We start from the raw sequence: 7,538 nt of genomic DNA, 5'->3' as shown, positions 1-7,538 counted from the left end.
AGGGTGGGATACAAAGATGAGTCTTTTATTCTAGCCTCTCAAGCTAGACAAGTGTTCTATGTCAATGATCCGAAAAGTACGAAATGGTCTATAGTTCTTTTTTCCAACAAAGTAATTGATGAAAACACTGGAGATCAAGGTGATATTGATGTTGAGATTGAATCGTTTACCATAAATGATCAAGATGAGAATATTATATCAAATGATTCATATATTAGAAATGATCATAATGAGGGTATTTGGATCAATCCAACCGTCCGTGTTGTTAAGAGACATGTAGAACATATTCCAACCAAGAAAAGAAAGAGAACTTAGTGAAAAAGGTACAGGTCAAATGATTTTAATTGTTTTCTTTATTACAGGTAAAATGACTTTTATGATTTTAATTGTTTTTACATTTGTCATCTGATTTTAATTGTTTTCTTTATTACAGGTAAAATGGCTATTATGAAGTCAATCATTCGTGCAAGAGACAAGGGTGTAAAATTTGAAGTACATTGGAGTGCTGAAAACCAACTAATTTTTTTTCATCAGGCTTGTGTCTCAATAGAGGATGGGTATCTACCTAAAGTTACTTTTGTAGTGGTCCAAAAGAGACATCACACCAGTCTCTTTCCTGTCAACCCCAAAGAGACCGATAGAAGTGGAAATATTAAGCCAGGTTTTTTCAATATATTTCTCAACGCAGCTGGTATATATTATCATTTGAATTTATCACTTTTTGCTGATTTTGTTGTTCTAAATTGTCAAAGGAACCGTGGTAGACACCAGCATTTGTCACCCTAGGGAATTTGATTTTTACCTTAACAGCCATTCAGGAATTCAGGTAATATTAGCTATGTCATTTAACTTTATGTCATTGTTTACTATTTGTTGCTCAATCGCCTTTTGACAGTTCTGTGTTATTTGCATTTGGACGTGTTCTTTTTGCAGGGGACTAGTCGACCAACGCATTATCATGTGCTGTATGATGAAAATAAATTCACTGCAGACCAGCTACAGAGTTTGACCAATAACTTGTGCTACACGTAATGATATGATTTGCTTTATTTTGTTTAGTATTGGTTAGAACTACTAGACAGCATGGGTGGATGGGCGTTATTTTGTTTAGTATTGGTTAGAACTACTAGACAGCTTTTGGATACAGTGGTCACTGGGTGTTGGTTGCTATGGATCTTTCGAGACTAATAGTGTATATTGTTGTCGTACTTTTACTAAATCATGAATATGTTGTTGTATATTGTTGATCAAAGAATCATATATTAATGTTGTATATATGGAGGATTAATGTTGTATATAAATGGATTCATGTTGTATATATCAATGGATTAATGGTGTATAACATTGGATTAACGGATGAAATCAATATGAATTTTACACTTTTGCAGCATGCGAACAGGTTACCAATTAAATATCCACTGTTTTTCAAACAATTTTTTTTAAAATAACTAACACTTTAGAGGGCGCTTTGTCCAGAAAGCGCCCTCTAAACACTTTACATTGACAACTTTAGAGGGCGCTTTTTCCTGAAAGCGCCCTCTAAACACTTTACATTGACAACTTTAGAGGACGCTTTTTCCTGAAAGCGCCCTCTAAACACTTTACATTGACAACTTTAGAGGGCGCTTTTTCCTGAAAGCGCCCTCTAAACACTTTACATTGACAACTTTAGAGGGCGCTTTTTCCAGAAAGCACCCTCTAAGGTGTCCCTTTATGGACCACTCCAGAGGGCGCTTTTTTCTGAAAGCGCACTATAATGTGGCCACTTTAGACAGCGCTTTCTCCAGGAAAACAAAGCGCTGTCTTTACCTATGCCAGCGCCACTTTAGAGGGCGCTTGAAAGCGCTGTTATAGGCCAAAATAAGCGCCCTCTTTTCCCTTATTTGGCGTAGTGTTTACACGACCAGATATTTCATATGTTGTCCAACATGAATGTCTTCATATACATGATCCAAAAACATAACACATGAATGCTCTCAAACCCATATGTGTTACGTGCAAGACACTCTACATTTCAACTTACATATGTACCCTTCATCCATTACTGGTCAATATTGTTTGTTGTTGTCAATTAAGATTTATTTATCGTAGTTCAATTCAAATTCATTTTTTTGTTGTTCAATGAAGTATATTATATTATTCATTTTTGGTATTTTATCTTATTTAATTTAGGTATTCTTAATTATTTAAACTTTATTTTAGTTATTATATTATATTATTTTAATTTTGGTAGCTAGCTACATACCTACCACTATAAGCAAAGAAACCATTGCACAAAATGTACAAAGAATGTATGCTTATAATATCATTTTATCCCTTAACAAATTATATGGAGGTGCACACAAATCTAAGAATCAATCAAGTTTTCAAATAAAATAAGAGTCTTATATTTGTAGGGATCAAGTTTGTTCACAAATAACATTTTATAATTTCATTTGAATTTTAGCACGTGACATCCCCATTGGCAATTAAGAAGATTGGAACTCTATGAAAACTATAATAAATAACCAAAATTAGCCAATAAATTATCAAAGTCGGGCATCTTAACAAAGAGGACAATAACATTAGTTGTTTGTTGATCATTTTAAAATCCAATAAATTGGAGAATAAGTAAATTCTAAACATAAATGGTAGCGAAACAATTAGACATGTATAATACATCAATGCAATAAATACATAACTTGACAAATCCAATTGGAAAATGAGAATTAAGATGTGTTAGTACCTTTGCTATGAGATTTAAAACAAAGCAATAAATAGCTTTTATTCTACCAAGACTATAACCACCAACTGATTTAGAAAAAAACAAAACAATCATTGGTGTCTAAATAAATAAAGAACATATAAAATTGAGGTTCTGCGTAACCAAATTACTAACACATTGTAAAACACATTTCAATTATCCATTCAAACTCACATTGTGCCACTTAAACTGAGAGCCAATTATCGATGTGCAAGATCTTAAGATTTTGAGATTTAGAGAGGGAGAGATCCCAACAACCATGGTTTTACCCTTAAAAGCTACCAATAATGTTAACTTAGATAAATTAAACTACAAAACACATGAGCTGCAAAACATCAACTAGTACTTTTCTTGTTAAATGGAAACTAGTATGCATTTAAGCTTCCAGACACCAAGTAGTCCACTAATACGTTATCTTATATAATGGCTATTTCCCCTCAATAACAAAGCCATATCAAAAACTTAAGAAGTTTAATCTATGAAATTTATCTCCCACAAAATTATCTAAATAAGACAAAGATAATGTTGGACTTGAGACTTCAAACACAAGAGGGGGGAAGTGAATTGTGTGATTTAGAAAAATGTGGTTTTGAAAAACATTACGAAGTAAAATCAGAGTGTAAAATTATTTTAAATATTTAGCAACGGAAAAAAGAATTTGTAGAAAAGTAAAGAGTTTAAAGAGAAAGAGATGAACACCACGATGTACAGAGGTTCAATCAAACAAGAAAATGGCCTACTCTTCTCCCTAAGAAGTGATATTGAGAGTATCTAATAAATATTAAGAGCTTTTAGTAGGAAAGACTCATGAACCCCCTTATACAAGGAAACGATGGTTGTCCTCCAACCAAATAATACAAGACTTCGGTATATAACAACTTGAGTCTTATAAATGGTATGTTGAAGTTGTTAGTCTTCTATCCATATAATAGATTGAAGTGGTTAATCTTCTCTCCACAAACAAAGATCTCATAGCGGTTAGTCTTCAAGTTCCTTCAACCATGCAAGAATTTACACGGGTTGAGCTCACGAACCTTTAAATATTGGTTTTACACTGGATAACCAATAACCTGTGAGATTTTAATACAGGGCTAATCTCGAACCTTTGAATCTTTTAATATTGGGTTGTGTTTTAACCAATCTTGGTCTAATCACAGGTTGACCAAGAACCAATGTGATTTTAATAGACTGATCTCCAACCTAAAATAGGGTTTAATCACATGATTCCCAAACCAATCTTTTAATACAGCTTATAACCCAAACAAATCCCTAAATGGATAATATTCAACCAAGGTGTATATAAAATATTATTGAAGTGAATTTTCAATTCTCACTCACAAAAATACTTTTCTTACAAAGGAACTATGGCTAAAACATTAGTGAGATAAAGTGAACAAAATATTTAGAGATAGAGAGTGTGTGTGTGAGTTGGTCAAAACGTGATTTCAGGAGAAATGAAATGGGGGAAGGGATATTTATTTATAGGCTATAGGTTGGCTTAAAATGGAATTTCGAATAAACGCATTTTATGATAATCTAATCGATTGACACATGTTTGGAATTGATTAGAAGTTTAATGTAATCAATTTTAAGTTGAAAAATGAAGGAAAAGATATCTAGCTGTTGCAAATCATTAAGGTGTTGTACTAATCGCTTGGGACTTAATTTTGAACTGAGCTACTCGATTAGACAAAATTTATAATCGATTAGATAAGTCCAAAATGTTTTTGAATGTACTTTATTTGGTTAAAAATAGTTTTAAAATATTTTTTAGTATGTGTGTGTGTGTGCATGCTTTAGCCATGCACTTTTATGATAAAGTCATTTTGTATTACAATTGTTTCACTCGCTGCTAAATTAGGAGTGTTCTTAGCACTTCAAGACTTTTCTAGATGCTTTCTCTTTTGTAGACACTTGCTTGAGTAGATTTATATGAGGCTTTAGTTACATTCCATTTGATTTCCATCATTGGATAGTCCAGTCCATCAAACCCTAATTATTAGGTTTGCATCTTTATCCACTTAACCGTTCATGCTTGAATTATCATAAGACATTAGTTGTCATCATCAAAAGTTGATGTCCTTGTTAAAAGCATATCACCTGCAAAATAAGTTTCCACAGATAGAACCAAATATCATATTGTAACCCATATAATTATTTAAAGTATTTTTAAAAAACAAAGGTATAAATTCATAACAAACATCTGCAAGTACATATTTAAGAAAAGACAAGACATAAAATTGTTGAAAAAGAACCAACTAATAAAGCATATTTTAATAATACAAATAAATAGGATTCAGTAGCAGCATGAAAAAACATCAAAATAATTTTCAATAAACCGACATCCATAAAATACCTAAATCACAACTTCAACACAAGATAAACAATTCTAAAGATAAAATATTTGGAAACAAAAGGAGGTAATTCTTAGATTACAAATAAAATAGAGTGTTAGAGTTTAAAATTGGAGATTTCGGGTATTTACATAATTTATCCAAAAAAAGGTTCAATACTTACCAAATATGTGAAGAAGAAGAAGAAGAAGAACAACAACAACAACAACAAGTAACAAAGAATATGGAAGTGACGTGCTCAAGCACCCATAGACAAAAGGCCAAAATTTGATGCATAATGTTGGAATTGATCTTGATAGAACTAGATTAAATCACTTTCTTCACTCTTCACTCGAGTGATTCAACCACAAGCTTGCTTGCAAGATGATTCCTTCATACAACGATTTTAAAAGGAAAAGAAATTTATTTGAATTTACGAGAGAGAAGATAAAATTGAGAGAGTATTGCTTATTGAAGTGAAAGGAAAAGTATTAATCTTCTCTTGATCTCACTTATCCAATCTCTTATTACAAATACAAAAGTTCCTTCCTATTTATAATAAGACTACTTGCACATCAAAAAATCTCAAACTAATTAACTAATTTATACAAGTTGTATTTGATATGTCGAATACATACAACTTTGACTACTACACGTTATATTCGACTCTATCGAATACATCCAGATCAACTCTTTCGAATACTTGCAAATTTGAATCTTCCGAATCCTGCATCTAGATACATGCTTAACACAAAGAATTACATATTTAACACACCACCTAATTAATTATGTCTAAATTTTCTTTATTCATTATAATTTTCAATCTCTTGAACAACTCTGCTTGTACATCCTTTGTCATGATGTCTGCAATCTGATTCTCAATTATGCAGTGTTCAAAGTTCAATTTCCCATATATTACTTGCTCTATAAGATAGTGTAATCTCATATCAATGTGTTTTCTTCTTCTAGTGCTATCAGATCCTTGGCCAAATTGATAGAAAACATGTTATTAATCTTTATGATCATTGCTCCATGATTCTTTCCTGTAACTTCCTTAATTAGATTCACCATCCATGTTGCTTGACATGCAAAAAGTGAGGTAGCTATGTAATCAGCCTCACATGATAACAAAGCTACAACTGGTTCTTTTCTGAGCTCTAAGGAACTATTGTACCTCCTAGCATAAACACATAACCAGCTATGGATTTTCTATGCTTAACATCACCACAAACTTGAGTTAGTGCATCCCAATAGTTTGCATTCCTTTCCTTCATCTTCTACAAGAAACAAAATGTCATAATCTAGTGTTCCTTTTAGGTACCTTAGTATCCTCTTGGTGGAAGCAAGATGAGATACCTTTGGCTTTTGCATGAACCTTCTCACCATGCCTACATTATATGCTAGATCGGACCTTGTGTAACATAGGTATCTCAATAATCCAATGAGACTTTTGTATTGTGTTGGATCAATATCTCCTTCATTTGAATCCCTCATTAGTTTCAGTCTTGTTTCAAATAGTGTGGGAGTTGCATTGTAATCCTTCATCTTAAATATTTTGAGTATCTCACTTGTATATCTCCTTTGGTGCATCATCAAGCCTCTACTAATCGTGTAGAATTGAATACCAAGAAAATATGAGGTGTCTTCCAAGTCAGACATTTCAAAATCCTTGCTCATGTCACATTTGAAATTTTCAATCTCCTTCTTGCAACAACCTATTATCAACGTATCATCTACATAGAGGAAAAGTATGAGCAATTAACTCATTCTTATAACATATACACAATGTTCAATTGTGCATTTTACGAACTCCTTATCCCTTATAAGACCATATATCTTCTTATTCCAAGCTATTGGAGCTTGTTTGAGTCCATACAGAGCTTTATGAAAAATGTATACCTTGCTTTCTTAGCCTTGTTTAAAAAACCCAATTGATTGTGCCACATAAACTTCTTCATCTAATTAAGGGGTCATTCAGAAAGGCATATTTCACATCCTTTTGACACATATACTAGTTATTTATGTTTGCTAGGCCAACAACCAATCTGATTGTTTTGATCCTAGCAACTGGTGCAAAAACTTCATCAAAGTCAATTCCTTCTCTCTGAATAAATCCTTTGGCTACAAGTCTTGATTTGTGTCTGGTCACTTCTCCTCTAGGATTCAACTTCACTTTATACACCCACTTCACATTAATTTCCTTATTATCTTGTGGCAATTCGACTAATGACCAAGTTTTGCCGGCCTCTATGGATTTATGTTCCTCCATCATGGCTTGCATCCAATTTGAGTCCTTTAATTCCTCAACTATATTGACTAGCTCAATACCTGCATAAAAAGCATATGTACCGGCTCACCTTCATCGCTGACTACATCATCTGGTGTGATCACACATTCCTGCAGCCTTACCGACATGTTTCTTTTCCTTTGAGGTTTGCTTGTGCTTGCTCTAGCCTTGCTTT

Source organism: Lathyrus oleraceus, chromosome 6 (assembly GCF_024323335.1).
Source record: "Lathyrus oleraceus cultivar Zhongwan6 chromosome 6, CAAS_Psat_ZW6_1.0, whole genome shotgun sequence".
Classification (NCBI taxonomy): Eukaryota; Viridiplantae; Streptophyta; class Magnoliopsida; order Fabales; family Fabaceae; genus Lathyrus; species Lathyrus oleraceus.
This window is presented reverse-complemented; position numbering follows the sequence as displayed.